The following is a 17,215-nucleotide window of genomic DNA, read 5'->3' on the forward strand; positions in this document are numbered from 1 at the left end:
TTAAAGGCCTCTTCGCACAGAGTGGTGCTACTGGGAGGTGGGTACTGTTTTTCCTAACTCTATTTTTATTTTGTCGTTGGTATATGGGTTTGGGTCCCCTGGAGTTGCCATGAGGGTGCTGGGATCAAACCTGTGTCCATGGAAGGAACAGCCTGTGCCCTTAACCTCTGAACTAACTCCCCAGCCCCAAGGTGGGGGAGACTTTTAAGAAGTGGGGCCCAGGAGGATGTCTTGAGTACATGCCCTTGAAAGAGACGGTAGAGACCAGCCCCGTCTCCATGTATTTGGCTGCTAGACATGAATGAAATGCGTTGATTGCTCTGCTGTGTACTCCTGTACTTAAGGGACTGCCCAGCCACAGTCCTAAAGCAATGAGACCAATCAAGGCTGGCCCCTCCAAATCCATGAGTCACAACAAACCTTTTCTCTTCATAAGTTGATTTTCTCAAGCATTTTGTGATAGAAATCTAACATGCTTGGTATAATTTTACTTATTCGAACTTTAAAAAGCTTAAGAAAACGTTGCTGAAGAATGAAATATTTATAACAAAACAACAAATAAGATTTCCTGGTTAGACAGGGGACTAAAAGTTGCATTCATGTGAGCTGGGTAAGAAAATCAACAGCTGTACTGCAGACAGAAAAAGGAGGTGCCCTGGAATGTAGAAGGGCAATACTAGAAAAGCTGAGAAAATGCCCAGAGAAAAACACGCATCAACAGCCAAATGAGCAAGAAGGGAGCCAGGCTGGATGCAGCTCACGGCTGGAGCTAAGCAGCTTCTGGCAATGGGGGTGGGAGGAGAAGGTGAGCCCACCCTTCCGCCAGGACGAGCTACCGCCCCCACAAGCTCCGGATCCAGGCATGCCGAGAGGTGGATGACCAGTAGATGGGTCCGCAGTGGAGAGAAGGCTCATTTTGCCGCAGTGTGACTCTCGGGCAGTGGAGGTAGCACCTTAAGAGGTACCCTACTGTTTAAAACCAAGCTATCCCAGGGGCCTGACAGCAGCAAACAACCACAAATCAAGGAGCCTGCTGCTGTATTGTGCCTTGTCAGCTCTAACTAACCCAGACTTCGGCAGTCCCCAGCCTGAGGTCGGAGCGTGCGTGGACCTCTGCAGCCGCCCAGTCGCTGCTCACTGTGCAGATCACAATGAAGGCCAGCCGTGCGCATGACACACACGGCCTTTGGTCTCTCCGGTAGATGATCTGCACTTAGGAGCTCTTCACAAAGACGGGCTCTCCACTCCTGCAGACCTCAGTGTGAGAGGAGACACCTCTCCTCCAGAACATCAGTCACCCCAGCAGGGATGGTGAAGGGGCTCTCGGCAGGGCGAGAAGATCTTCCCAGCAGAGCTAAGCGTGGCCAGCACAAAGAAGGAAGTCTCATCAAGCAAAGACAGCTCTAGCCGACATCGGGCTGACACAGACTCAGCCAGGCATAAACCACAGGAGAGACGGCAGCTCACACGTTCACCTGCAGGCTGATTTTGGCAGCCCGAGAAAGAAGCTGCCCCACAGCCCTTCTCTTTCCTTTTCCTTTCTTTAGTCCCTTGTGCACCCCCTTTTTATTTGTACTGTTCCACTTGTAGCAGTAATTTTTACTTTGTATCCTTAATTTTTTGGCTTTTCTTTCTTATATTTCTTATATTATAATTCTATTTATATACATTTTCACTGTTAATCTCTTTTCCTTTTTATTTCCTTTGTTTCTGTATATCCCCCTTTTTCTTTCCATGGCGCCTTCACCTTCTACTTTATCTCATTTTTTGTTTTTGTTTCTTGTTTGTTTTGGTTTTTTGTTTTCGTTTTTCAAGAGAGGGTTTCTCTGTGTAGCCTTGGCCATTCTGGACTCCATTTGCAGACGAGGCTGGCCTCAAACTCAGAGAGATCTGCCTGCCTCTGCCTCCCTGAGTGCTGGGATTACAGGCATGCGCCAACATCCCCAGCTTTATCTCATTTTTAAAACAACAACAACAAAAATCATGTTTTTTATTTCTTGGATTGGGGGTGGGGTTGTTTGTTTGTTGTTGTTGTTTTGGTTCGGTTTTTTGAGACAAAGTTTCTCTGTGTAACAGAGCCCCTGGCTGTCTGAACTCACTCTATAGACAAGGCTGGCCTTGAACTCACAGAAATCCTCTGGCCTCTGCTTCCTGAGTGTTAGGATTAAAAGCATGCACTACCATGCCCGGCCTCATGTTTTTATTTTTATTACTCTTCACACACCTACTAAATTCTGCTTTAAAACTTTTTGATTACTAGAAAATATCTTTTCTTTTATCCTGTTATTGTTCTAATTCCTTTTCTTTTCATGATATCTTTATCCACTTCTTTTTTCTTCATTTAACTTTGTTTCTCCTCTATTTCCATTTCTTGTTTCCTGATTTTAGCTCTTTCATTTACTATTTCCATATTTATCCTGATTTTTATCTTCATAGTACATTCTGCATTAACTTTTCCATTTTAGTTCCATGATCATTATTAATGTATTAAGTGGACTTTAATTAATTTTAAGTATCTTTATAGCTTGTACAGCTCATACCAGTTTTAGAGCTGTTTTGGAGCACTCCATTGAGTGGCACAGGAGACTGACTCCTCAAGAGTAGGCTGTAAAACAAAAGCATCTCCAAATAAAATGAGGGACATTTAAACCGTAAGAAGTAAAATCACAGTGCAACAAGGAACATGAAAACAAGAGGCAATGTGATTTCAACAAAAGATTTTAACTCTTCCAATACTAATTTCAATTATACTAAAATAGGTACGAAGTTTAAAAAAATATTTCAAAAGTTTACTGGTAAAATGGCTGATGACTTCAAAGAGGATACAAACAAGAGATGACTTCAACCCAGGATCCAAACAAGAAAAGTCAGCAAAAACAGGGAAATGTCAGGGAAATGAGTGAGAAAAGAAACGACGTAGATGAAAAAGTCAGAAATGTGGAAGAAAAAGTCAGCCAAGAGATTCAGATTTTGAAAAGATCTATGTAGAAATACTGAGAGATTAGAAAACAACTCAGAAAATTAAAACCACAAGTTCTTTAATTGGCATAAATGCAAAAATTCTCAAAACTAAAACACTGAATTTAAGTCAAGGTCACACTAAAAATCATATGCCAGTTGGTTTAATCCCAGGAATGACAGTTGATATAATGTACACATACCAATAATACAATACAATGTAAAAACTTAAGGACGTAAATCACATGATCATCTCAAAGAAAGGGCATTTGAGAAAGCTCAATGTTCTTCGTGACAAAAGCCCTGAAGAAGCTGGGAGCAGAACAAACATACCTCAACATAAAAAAAGATACATATGACAAACCTACAGCCAATATTATATGGAAGGGAGAAAATATTTCCCCTAAACTCAGTAATACGACAAGGGAGCCCTATTAGTCAACACAGCATTGAAGTCTTAGCTAAGCGCAAACTAAGATAAGAGAAAGACAAAGGATCCAAACAGAAGAAGTAGCCAAAGAATCTCTATTGCAAGCTACGTGTTCATATATTTAAGACCTTAAAGTCCATGCCAGGAAACTTTTGTACTTTAAACACACTTTCAGCAAAGTAGCAACTTACAAGACCAACTTACAAAAATCAGCAACTTTCTAATAAACCAACTATAAGCTTGCTGAGAAAGAAATCCATTCATAATTGCATGTAAAAAAAAAAATAAAACATCTAGGAATAAGCTTAACCAGAGAGGGGACAGACCTCTCTTCTTCCACCATGGAAACCTTGAAATGTGTTTGTTTTTTTTTTTTTTAAATACTAGAAAACACAAAGATTCTCCCCATGCTCATGGGCTGGCAGAATATTGTAAAAACGACTACATTACCAAATCTATAGTTGTAACAATTCTCCATCAAAATTCTAATTATATTATTTATAGAAGTATAAAAAGTTCCTAAATTTTATATTACAGTTATAAGGACCCCAAATATCCAAAGCAATCCTAAGTAGGAAAAAAAATACTTAAATTTTCATACCATCTGATCTTAAATTATATTACCGTCATACTATCAAAAACAATATGGTACTGGCACAAAAATAGACATGTAGGCCAAGGTGATAGAATAGAGGACACAGAAACAAACCAGCACAGATTCAGCCTAATAACTTTTCAACAAAGGCTTAAAACATACATTGGGTAGTTTCAGCAAATGGTACTGGAAAAAAAAAATCTTCTACAAGAAGAATGAACTAGGTATTTCTCACCCTGCACACAAATCAAATGTTTGAAGGCCTTAATGTAAGACTTGGAACTTTGAAAATGCTACAGGAAAGCACAGGAAAGGCATTTCAAGACATAGATGTCCTACTTACTTTTTTGTTTCTGTGATTAAAATACAATGGCCAAGGCAACTTATAAAAGAAAGTAATTAATTTGGGTCTTACAGCACCTGAGGGTGAGTTCATGACCATGTTGGCAGGGATCATGGCGGCAGGCAGGTAGGCAGGCACTGGAGCAGCAACAGAGAGAACATCTCATCCACAACCATAAGGCCGAGAACAAGCTAACTGGTGTGGGCTTTTGAGACCTCAAAATCTGCCCCTCAGTGACACACCTCCTTCAAAGCCACACCTCCTGAACCTTTCTAAACAGTTCCACCAACTGGGGATCATTCAAATGCATGAGCCTATGGGAGCCACTCTCATTCAAAGCATCACAAAAACGCACAGGCAAAAACTTTCTAAAAAGGACTTTAAAAAGCACAGAAAATAATCAGACCTGAGGAATGGAATTATATGAAATTTAAAACCTTCTGCACAGCAAAAGAAACAATTACTGAAGAAACAGTCTACAGAACAGAAGGAAAAGGTCTTTGCCAACTACGCACTTGACAGAGGATTAATATCAAAGATACATAAAGATCTGTAAAAACTAAACACTAAAAAAACAAATAATCCAAATAAATGGGCTACTGAACCAAATAAAAAGCTCTCAAAAGAAAAAAATACAAATGGTAAATAAATATTTGGAAAACACAAATTAAAACTGCTTTGAGAATCTACCTCACCCCAGTCAAGACAAGTGCTAGGGAGGACGCAGAAAAGAGATCCTTGCTTCCTGCTACTGGGGATGTAAACTGGAGCAGCCATTTATGGGAGTAGATGTGGACATTCCTCAAAAAACTAAAAATTCAACTACCTATGACCCAGCTAACCCATTCCTGGTACACACGTGATGCTATCTTTGTGCACCCCACAAAGACACATACGTATCCATTTTTATTACTGTGCTGTTCACAACAACAAAGGTACAAAGCCAGCCTAGACCACCACCAAGAGGCGAATGTATAAAGAAAATGTGACACACAATAAAATTATTTTAGAGGTAAAGAAAAATTAAATCATGACATTTGGAAGGAAACTGGCAGAACTGAAGATCATGTAAAGGAAAAGAAGTCAAACTCAGAAGACAAATATTGAACAGCTCATATACAGAATATAGATTTAAATTTATGGTAAGAGGGCACTAAAATAGAAAGGTGGCATGAGAGGGAAGGAAGATATCGCAAGAAAGACAAGAAGGGAAAGGGGGTGATGAAACATATGTGTCTGTCTGTATGGGCAGAGTGCCAGCAAGGTGGGTGGGGGTGAGGGGGCCCGTAGGGAGGGGAGCATGAGTAAGATCAGAATATAATGACATGTGTGTACAAAAATGCTATAATGAAAGGCATTGCTTTATACAATAAACTAAAAACTGAAAAGACTACAGTATATATTTTTTAACTTACAACACTCTAGATAATGGCCCCACATGAGAGGTGTAGGCTATGGAGGGACACATGGTGAAAAATGCTCTAGTCAGTAGGTAGTGAGTTCACAATTTTACTGTCTCTAAAGTTAACTACCTTAAGGAGTCCTCAGTATCAACTCAAAAACAAAAGGTGACCTCCACAAGCTCTACTGCAAGAGCAGCAGCAGCTGCACTGTCTTCTTTCCAGGCTCTCACTAACCCCTCCCCCAGCAGCGTTCCGTCTGGCCATGGATAAACAGAGCAGCAGCAAGCCTGGCAAGCTGGAATCACATGTAGGTTCCCATTGCACTCTTGCAGCTCGCAGAACTGTGTTACCTGTAGATGGCTATTCACCCTCCCTGGGCCTGCGTCACCTCAACTGAATACTGACACACAATGGGTGTGCTTCATAGAGTCTGAGGTATTAACACCATCCATAATCCCTTACTGGAGACTAATATGGTCAGGTGTGTTTTGGAATTCAAAAAGTTTCAGCTTTCAGGAAATGAGTACCCAACATTTCAGAAAGATCTCAAACAATACACTGTGATATGTCTCAGGTGAAAACCCAAAAAAACTGATGCTAACCAGGGCAAAAACTAGCAAAAGGACTCACACAGGATCAAGAGAACTCGGGGATGATTAAACATGCTAGAACACAAGCTTGCTGCCAAATTGCTAATATTTACAAAACTCTACAAAGGAACTTTAAAGAATCGATGAACACGCTTCAAAAGGCTTTGAAGTGCAGAACACAAACTGTCTCTCAGAACAGCATTAGCTTGGGCTCCAGTATTTCAGGTTATGTTTTGCCAACAAATGGGTCAATAGAAACCCCTACTTGGTTGGAAGGTTTATACGTCTGCAGCTGCACGTCAGAAAGCACATGCCTGTGTCCACAGGGCTTGCTGCACACACAGGAGAGCCACACTGTTTGCTCAGCCCTGCACTAACAGCACCACATCTATGTGAACCGCGCTAGAAGAGCTCAGTGCAACTAGCCCCCACACTAAATCCTCGAAGCACCCCAAGCTTTGGAGCCATTACAGTCCTACCACTCATCTTAACCGCTCTGGAGGAAAGGGATCAGCAGCTGAGACTATTTAAGGTAGCTGGATCTATGCTCCAAAAAGCAGACACTGTGTCTGAGTTGCTGAGGTAAAATGGGAATGCTGCTTTCTACAAAAATAACAAAAGAAAGAAGCAAACTGGAGTTTCATTCCTTTCTTCCCTTCTTTATGCTTTGTTTTTTGTTTGTTTGTTGTTTTGAGACAAGGTTTCTTTGTGTGCCCTTGGCTGTGCTAGACTAACTTTGTAGACCAAGCAAGCCCTGAACTCATAGCTATCCTCCTGCCTCTGCTGGGATTGTAGACATGTGCCACCACACCTGGCTTTCATTACTTTCTTAAATGACTGTTTATATTTTTCTTTTCTAATTACATGAAAAAAAATTAAGGGGCTGGAGGGACACCTCAGCTTTGGGTTAAGAGCACTATTCTCACAGAGGCCCCAGGTTCATTTCCCAGAACCCACATGTTGGCTCACAACCACCTCCAACTCCAGTCCCAGGATATCCAACACCCTCTTCCAACCTTCAAAGGCACCAGGCACATACGTGGTATACATTCACACATGCAGACAAACACTCATACGGATAAAGTAAAAATGAAATTAAATGAACCACATAATCAAGACAAACACATAAAGGAAATTTCTTTAAAAACCTGTAGAATAAACAAAAGCAAAAGAAAAAATGTTTTCATAATGTGTTAAAGAAATACTCTACTATAGCCAAACATTACAAAGCAGGAACACTCAGTACTTCATCAAGGCCTCTCCTTTCCTAATTTTATCACTGACTTCATAAAAAGAAAACATGCTAACCAAATTGTAGTGACTTAAGCTGGGTGCGGGCAGCATACTCCGACAATGCCAGCACTAAGGTAGAACCATGAATAGATTCTTCCCTTTCCTGAGAGGAAGAAGCACATAAAAGCATAAAATGTGGAAGAAAACCAAAATTCAGCACAAGCCACTAAGGTGGGGAGGGTAAGGCCAGCCTGGGCTACACAGCAACATCTTGTCTCAAAAAAACATAAATAAACAAGAGGCAGGGAAGGAGAAAAGGGCAAAGGAAGGAGGGAGGGAAGGAAAGAGGAAGAGAGGGGAGAGAAAGGGAGAGGAGAGAGGGAAAGGAAGGGAGGGGGGACCAGCATTAGCTTAAGGAGCTAACTCTAAAATAAGCAAAACATAATCTAGGGATATACTGTGAAAAACTGGAGATGAGAAGGAAGTAAAATGTTTACTTTCTTTCCCTTTATAGCTGCCCGGCTCTCAGTCAACAGCCGCCACAGATGGTAGCAGCACCAGCTTGTTCTCACAACCTCGAGGATGAGACGTGCTACCTTTTCCAGAGATTCCTGTCTGCTCCTAGAGCTCCGCTTGCCCCACTGAAACATACACCAAGGCAGGTCCCCATGTGGCAGTGCTGAAAGGGACGGCTTAGCAAAAGATGTGAGGGTCGTGCAGGCAGACCCTTATGAATGGATTCACAACCTTCCTGAGAGGAAAAGCATGCACATGTAAAACATACGAAAACAACCCTTGAGCACCAGTCACCAAGGTCTGTCTGGAGCACAAGCATCCCATCAGTTGTGTTGTGTGGCTGTTTTTCACCTCAGCACCCTTACTGACAGGCTAAAAATGTTTGCTCTTTGGCCCTTTCCGGATAGTCGGTCATCCTGTGAGTTAAATCAGAGGTAAACTAATCTCATCACAAGCGGCATTTGACAATGCCACGATGCATGTGAAAAACACAACCTAGAAATCCACAGAAACCAGCTTGATAAACCAATCCCCACCCACGCAGGGTTTGTGTTACAAACAACAGTGCTAACTCTAATGAGAGGGCTGCAGCTGCAGGCAAGAATGGATAAGAACGCCCACCCTTGGCCCAGTCCACGCCAATGAAAAGCTGGGCAGAAAACACAGGGCATCTAAGGACTGTGAACTGTAAATGGTAACACGGAGACTGGGGGATAGAAACTGGAATTCAGAATACCTTCAAAACAGTTCTGAATTTTCCTTTTGCATCCTCTTCTCCCAGTATCACTCCAAAGGCAACCTGGCACCCAAAAATGCTCAGTGTGTCTAGACAGAAGGAACCCAGAGAAAAGAACACCTCCTTGCTTTTTAGCCCAAGGCGCAAACTCCACATTCAGAGAAAGCCTCACTAGAGCTTTGCTTTTATTTTATTTTATTTTATTTTTATTCCCACTCCAGCCCCAGTTGGGACACCCTGCAGGGCCAGAGAGCAGGGCCATTCAGCTGGGCAGACACCAAAACTCCCAGAGAATGTTTCTCCCAAGAAGAGCTAGTCTCCAGGGCACAGGGTGAAATCCCATTGCTTGTTTTCTTTTTCTTTCTCTTTTCTAGCTATCTGCTGCCTGATCCTGATCATGGTCAAAGAAAATCATGCATCCTAGTAGAGAATTAAATGTTCTGGCTTTACATCTAAAGGACGGCAATAGAGGGCTCTGGGAAACCAGAAATTATCAGAGACTGCAGAGAGGAGCTCTGGGTCTGACCCTAACCAGCAGAGTCAGTGGCCTTGAGATTCTCCACTCCAGGACAGCTCACTTCCCAGCTGGAGAACAGACACAAACCACATCATAAAGACTGATGCAGAAGTGATACTGCAGACACAGCCCAAAGAAGAAAAGCAGAACAGCGTAATTACCTGCCTGCACCAGACCTGGACAAAACCCGTAGATGCATCATAACATCATACAGCTTCCGTGTCCCTTGAGACCAGAAGTGGCCAGGACACAGCAGCGTTTGGAATTTTTGCCTATACTTAACGAGGTATTTTTGGAATAGGATCCAAGTTAAGGCACAAAAATTCATTCACATTTCATTTGGACCTTGTATTTAAGGTGATCATACACTATGTGTTGTGCGTCTGTACAGATGTGGAAATTTCCACTGTAATATCATGGCAGTTTTCACATGTGTGGATCTTGGATCACTTTGGATTTCAGATTTTCAGATTAGATATGTTCAACCCATATTCAATAATGCTTATAATATAACCCAAATTTACTCAGGAAAGTCACCTGGCAGTGGAAGGGCAATCAATCCCCGTGACATGGACATTAGAATAACCAGACAACTTAAAGGAACTAGAGTGAGCGTCTGCAGGAAGACAGAGTACTCTTGCACGGATTGAAAGATGGTAGACTTATCCTCCCCTCACAAAAAGGAAAAAGAAAAAAGAAATCCAAGCACTCAGAAAAAATATATATACAAACAAAACCTTCAAAATATCACCAGATGGATGCAATGGCACAATGGAAGCAACAGAAGAAATAGTGAGTGAACGCGAATACAGGTGAATAAAATATTCAAAGAAACATGAGAAAAGAAGTGTGAGAGCAGAGAGAGTCTCAGAGACCCGTGGGGAGATGCTAGCATGTCTAACATTCACATCACCGAAGTCTCAGAACAAGGAAAAAAAAATTTAATGCAGACAGTAAATTCTCATATTTGGCAAGAGAGGTCAATTTACAGTTCCAAGAAATGCAGAGTCTACCACCAGACAGACTATAATCAAACTGCTAAAAACTAGAGACAACTGAAAAATCTAGAAGAAAGTAATATATCAGGAATAATAGTTTTCATAATTACAGTTTTTCACAAGGCAGAATGCAGAGCTGAAAGAAGGTAACGGCCAATTCAGAAGTCTGTATCAGCCATAAACCGCCTTTTAAACTGAGGGGAAACGAAAATCCCAGGGGGGAAATAATGTAGAAATCATTCTTAAATTCTACTAACAGAGATGCTAGATGGAATGGACATGTTGTTAGGAGGAAATAATGACTGAAAAAGAAGATGCAAGATGTAGAAAGTCAAAACAAGCCTCGAGTAAACAGAAATCCTGATTATTAATTTAAAAACTTCCTACAGAGAAAAGTCTGAGCCCGTCCCACTTAGCAAAGCCTTCCAAGGGCTTAAAGAATTCATATCAATCCTTCAAAAGCACAAAACAGAAGGAGCGGAAATATACAAAAACACCAAAGATATCGCAAAAAAAAAAAAAAGCTAACAATCATTTATGAATACAGCCATTAAAAATGTCATCCAAGGGTTGGAGAGGTGGCTCAGCAGGTAAGAGCACTCGCTACCCTAGGAGAGAAGCCAGGTTAGTTCCCAGTACCGACATGACGGCTACAATCATCCATAACTCCAGTTCCAGGGTAGCTGACACTCTCCTGGCCTCTCTGGGCACTAGGCACATATATGGCATACACATTCAGACAAAACACCCAGACACATTAAATAAATAATAAAAAGGTAAGATAATCGTCAAATACATACTAGCAAACTGAACTTGTCATATAAACAGAGAAATTTTGTTCATGATCAAGTAAGTCACAAGTAAGACACATGAGATTACATTCAAATAAAGGCCATGCAGAGGGAATGAAGGGCAGAGAGCACATGACTTCTCCACAGAAGCAGAAAAGTCATCTGATAGAATCCAGTAACTGATCACCACAAAACGATTCAGTAAGCCTGACAACAAAAGAAACTGAGGCACCTCAGCCTAACAAGGGCCACGCAACCCTCACAACGACACCAAATATAATGGGGAAAGACTGAATGCTTCTCCAATGATGCTGAACAATACACTTGATTTAAATGAAATAATAATTATACATCCAAATGACTCAAAGAAGACATACAACTAAAGCAATGGCAGCAGGTGGAAGTGACCCGCGGGCTGGCGACATAGAAGAGAACGCCTCCCAGCTCCTCTTTCCCAAATTGTTTGAGACGGCTGAGACACTCCTACACTCTGAAGTTCACATGCTTCTGGAGCATCAAAAGCAACAGAATGAAAGTGCAGAGGGTGAGCAGGAACTTCCCGAGGTCTTCATGAAGGCCCTAAACTATACAGCCCGTTTCAGTCGATTCAAAAACAGAGAGACGTTTTGGAGAAGCAAGCGTTCGTAGCTTGAGAAAAAGTAAGTTTGAGTTGGCCTGTTTGGCCAATCTTTGCCCAGAGACTGCTGAAAAGTCCAAAGCTCTCATTCCAAGCCTGGAAGGGCATTTGGAAGATGAGGAACGGCAGCAGAGTCTCGATGACCAAGTACAGATTCCAGTACCAATCGCCAGACGTTCTCTGCTTCTGAGACGGCTCCGAACTGCACCAGGGTCCCAAGCCAGTGTCAGCCTCACGGGACACTGCTGCACAATCACTGGGGCTTCTCTGTGGTTCTCTGTGACAGTACTGCCTCAGCCTCCCAAGTGCTGGGATTACAGGTGTGAGGAAGGCTGGCGTGGCGATGGCCTAGGTTTCTGTCTCCACTGTGACTACCAGATCAGAATTACCGAGTCTTCCTCTTGCAGCCTTGTAATGGCTGCTGTGGTCAGGCATGCTGCAATCCTGAACCAGTGGGTAGACGTGTAAAGCATGTGTTGACTAACTCCTACTGTGGTTTCCTGGGCGCCATGTTATTATGTTTTTGTTCTTGACATTTCAATTATATTTTTGATTGATACATATTTCAAAAAAATCAATATTTTGTATTTTTTGAAGCTATATATTAAAAACTTGTATAGAAGAAAAAAAGAAGACATATAAAAAGAGGACCTATATAAGCACACTGTATTCATGAACTGGAAGAAACAACATATACTTGAGATGCTAATTCTCCACAAATTGATCTACAGACTAAAGGCAGTCAAAATCTCATCACATTTTTTTTTTAGTTTAGTTTAGAAAGAAACAATTTAAAATGTATGTAAAAAGACAAAGGAATTCTCTCTTAAAGAGGCAAAACAATTTTGAATATTGAGAACTTATACAATCCAATTCTAAGATCTGTGACAAAACTACAGGTCTCAAGCAGTGTCTATGATGATGCCTAAACACAGGTCAGGGAACGGAAATGAGTTCCTAGGGCCAAATGATTTTTTTTAGTGTTTTTTTAATTTAAATTTATTTTTTATAATTTATTCACTTTATATCCCGATTGTAGCCCCTTCCCTCATCTCCTCCCGGTCCCATTCTCCCTTCCTCTTCTCCCCATTCCCTTTCCCTATCTCTCAGAAAAGGGGAGCTCCCCAACCCTACCATCTGACTCCAGCCCATCAGTTTTAACAAGCACTCAAAGACCAGTCATCTGGGAAAGCTAGCCATGAAACCATTAGAAACCTATAAGAACAGGAAACCTGCAAGAACCTCATACAGCCTATAAAAATGCCCTCAAAATGGATCTGAAATCTTAATGTTACAACTATAAAGTTTCTAAGATGAACACACTACAAAGAAGATTTACTGTCTACAATTGGGCAAAGATTATTGAATATGATACAAAAAAGCATGTCCAATTTGAAAGAAACTTGAAAACATTTGCTCTGCAAAAACACTGAGTGAAAAGACAAGCTTCAGATAACACTTGCCAATTATGTGTCTGCTGAAAAGACCTGGATTCAGGATACATGAGGGACTGCCCAAGTCCTGCAGCTAGAAAGCAAATAAACCAGTGTTGGAAATGGGCAAAGAATGGAAGGAAGCCTACATCAAAAAGGATGAGCAAAGGGGGATAAGTGAAAAATGATGTTCACCATCATCCATTAGGAAAGCAAAAATTACCACATACTTATTAGAAAAGGTTTAGATTAAAAATGTAGACACTCAGGTGTTGGAAAGGGTTCTAAACAACTGAAACTCATGCGTTCTCAGTAGAATGCCAAGTGGCATGGTCACTCTGGGATACAGTTTATTATATGTATAAACACACGGAGTGTATGATCCAGAAATCTCAGTCCTTAAGCGTAGACACAAGTGAAGAATTAGCATTTCCACAGAAACCTGCATGTTTGTAAACGCTCTGTTCATGACGACCAAAGACTATAAAGAACACAAATCTCCTTCAAAGATGAATGGCTGAAAGATGACACATCCATAAATACAATAATATTGATCCCTACAGAGGAACTAACAAGCGGCACACACTAGTTAGCATGGGTAGTCCCAAGGGCATCAGGCTGAGCGATTCTACTTGTATGACACTCTAGAAAAGACAAAAGCATGTATCACCAGTTGCCAAGGAGTCATAGTTAAGGTTTTATTGCTATGAAGAAATACCAAGACCAAGGAAAGTCTTATAAAGGAAAACCTTTCATTCAGAGCTATCTTACAGGTTCAGGGGTTCGTCTATTATCATCATGGTGGGAAGCATGGCAGCATCCAGTCAGACATGATGCTGAAGAAAGAGCTGAGAGGTCTGTATCTTGATTCCCGGGCAGCAAGGAAGAGACTGAATGTTTTTTATACTGGGCACAGCTTAAGCATTTAGGACCTCAAAACCCCACCTTCACAGTGACACTATGCAAATCACCACACAAGGGTTCTGGTAAGAGAGAAGTGTAACCACAAAGGGGTAGGATAAACAAATATGGGGGAGTGTGACAGGACTGTTATGTATCCTGACAGTGGTGGTAGGTAAAACAACCCACAGGCCACAACTCAGAGAAGAGGGTATTCACACACACACACACACACACACACACACACACACAGAATGAGAGAGAGAGAGAGAGAGAGAGAGAGAGAGAGAGAGAGACCTTTTTGTTAACTCTTAAAGATAAATAAGGAATAATCTTGGAAAGGCTTATCAGGCAAGACAGAATGGCTACAGCAGAGACCAGAGCCTGGGTGTGAAGCAGGCAAGCTCTGTCCTGCGTGGGAAATATACCATGGATTCAGCCACAACCATATCACAAGGTGCAAGACAGGGCTTTGCATGGAGTCTTCCTTCTCAGAGGGTCAGGTGCAGCTGGACACAGAGGAGGGGTGAGAAATGGGTCATCACCAAGAATGATTTGAAGTGGACACAGTGATGCGCATGCATGACAGGGCTGGACCCTCAGGGTAAGAAGCCTTAACTGACTTTTTGAACCTCCACAGTCTGTGGGAGATAACTAATGGGAAACCGAAAAGGTGGCCAGAAGGTGACAGAGGGTGAGGCAGGTGGCCCATCCTCCAAGGCCGCCTTTCACCTAAACTCCATCAGCAAAGCCCTGTCTTGCACCTTGTGATATGGTTGTGGCTGAATCCATGGTTTTGGAAGACAGGACATTAAAAAAAAGAAGGGGGGGAAAAAGGTTGGAAATGCAGGACTGATTCATCTTCAGAATCCACCATGATGAATGCTCACTAAGTCTGTGTTTTCCTTCCCAGCTCAGTCATCTGGGTAGAGCATCCTAAGACTACACTATGCTTCACAGAAACTGGCAAGCATGCTGTGGGAAACAGCCGTTTCTCCAAAGTCACTTGGATTCTCATGTTTATTGCATTTCAGTATATTTTCTTTACAAGTACATAAAATACAGCGCTTTCTGATAATATTAGCATTCAGAATGAAACTCTTAGAAGGGGGTGTTTCCCTGTGAGATGGCGTACCTGTCTCCCTACACTGCAGAACCCCTTCCCTCTCCTCAGCAAATGCAGCTCCCAGAAGCTTAACCAGCTTTAGCAACCATCAGTCAGGACCATAGTTAGTGATTCCCTAGCTAGGAAAGTCTACCTTCTAGATCCCAAGTGTCTGTGTTCTCCCAGGTGTTTTAACCTCCTGTAGCAAATGCCCTCACACTGTGCTATGGGAGAAAGAACAACCTGATACTTGATCCTGAAACAGAAAAAGTAACCAACAGAGATGAACAGATGCATTTGGAAAAGTAAGGAAACACGCACATTCATATCCAACAGCCATCCTATTGTGGGTTCAAAGATGATGGTGGGGGGAGAAAAAAGAGTCCCTGAGTTCATCAGGACATATTCAAAGACAAGCTGCTGGCTAGCAAGGCCTGGCAAACAGAAAGAATTCTCCCAAGTGTGAGGGAGAAGGGGGAGCAAAGAAACAACCTGCTTATCATGTCAGTAACAATAAATCCGGCTATTGCAAAAGCTGTTTACTGACTTCCGATGTCTGGCCATTTTTTAAAAATATTTACATATCTCTTTTCTGTGATACAATAATGCAAATACCCAGTTTTGAAATATATATATATATATATCTTAGAATTCAGCCAACCCACTTGATTCCCTGATCATGAGCCTGCTATATATATAAGGCTAAATATTACAGCATTTGGGAGCCTATGTATAGATGTAGAAAATGTGTCAAGTAGGCATGGTAGCAAATGCCCATAATCTCAGCACTTAGGAAACCAATGAAGGAAGACTGACTACATTGTGTTACAAAGTAAGTTTCAGTCCATTCTAGTTTATACAGAGAGACCCTGCCTTTCAAGCAGAAAAGAAAAAAATAGAAACAAAAACTAGTAAGTGTTATGTTGTTTCAACGGACTTGTGAAAAAGCGGTTCCCAGACAAACTGTTACCACAACTATTCCTTTTCAAATATATATATATGCATAATATATCATAATGTGCTTATCTAATAAATATATATATGTATATATATAATATGTTATATAAAATACATATGTATATATACATATATAATACACTTATAATGTGTATGTTATTATATCTGTTATATATTACACATCACATGTTACATATTATATATTATACACATGCGCATACACACATACATATATATACATATATATATGTATATATATGCAGAGAGGAAACACAACCTTATATTGAGGTCTCTGCCACAACCACCTAAAGGCGTTGGAGTATGCATCTCTCAGGACAGCAGCAGCAGCCACAACTGCAGTGGTAGCACTGCTGAGACATCCCGCATCACCAGCATGCGCCCTGCAGGAGCTTGCTCTTCAAATGCAGGAGCATGTGGAACATCAGTACTCCTAGAGTCCATGCAGCCAGGTGGTGAGTACAAAGGCCAGATGCAGCAACAATATAAACCTTGCTTTTTATACAACTTACTGAGGGCTGGCTCTACATGAACAAAAGCCTCACCTAATTAGTCAGGGACGTTAGGATTTTAGTAAAACCATCACTAGAACAGCTTCACTAATTGGTAGGAAGGCCATTCTGTACCCGTCTGTCAACTAAAATGTCTGAAAACAGCATTATTTTAACTTCTTTCTAAAGCTGAGATCACTGTGCCAACCAGCTTAGTGGCCCTGCTTTAATGCACAGGCAGACAGCTAGACTGATACCTCCATCTGTTAGTAAGGCCAGAAGTTTCCACAGAACCTGGCTGGGGCTGCTCGCGCACAGGTGCAGCAATCCTTCCTGAAGCCCTGGGTTTCTTGGGTACTTAGCATGTGCCTACACTGGGGGCTCACACAAGCATATGACACAGCTACTAATCTGAGAGTTTGGGGTTTATAGAGGCAAAAATGTCACAAGGAAGTTAGGGGTGATATATGGCTATAACCCTAGCTCTCTGAAGTCTGGGACAGGAAGACCACAAATTTCCAGCCAGTCTTATCAAGAAAAGAGGAGAGACAGGAGGAAAGGAGA

General features: G+C 41.6%; 1 protein-coding gene and 1 pseudogene across 13 annotated transcripts in view; one reads left to right on the forward strand and one right to left on the reverse strand.

Moving 5' to 3' along the window:
- Nucleotides 1-17,215, reverse strand: part of Cacna1d (calcium voltage-gated channel subunit alpha1 D) — a 301,017-nt gene that overhangs the window by 229,349 nt on the left and 54,453 nt on the right. The window lies entirely within an intron of this gene.
- On the forward strand, nucleotides 11,498-12,215 carry LOC110547568 (DNA-directed RNA polymerase II subunit RPB4-like; annotated as a pseudogene).

Source organism: Meriones unguiculatus, chromosome 9 (assembly GCF_030254825.1).
Source record: "Meriones unguiculatus strain TT.TT164.6M chromosome 9, Bangor_MerUng_6.1, whole genome shotgun sequence".
Classification (NCBI taxonomy): Eukaryota; Metazoa; Chordata; class Mammalia; order Rodentia; family Muridae; genus Meriones; species Meriones unguiculatus.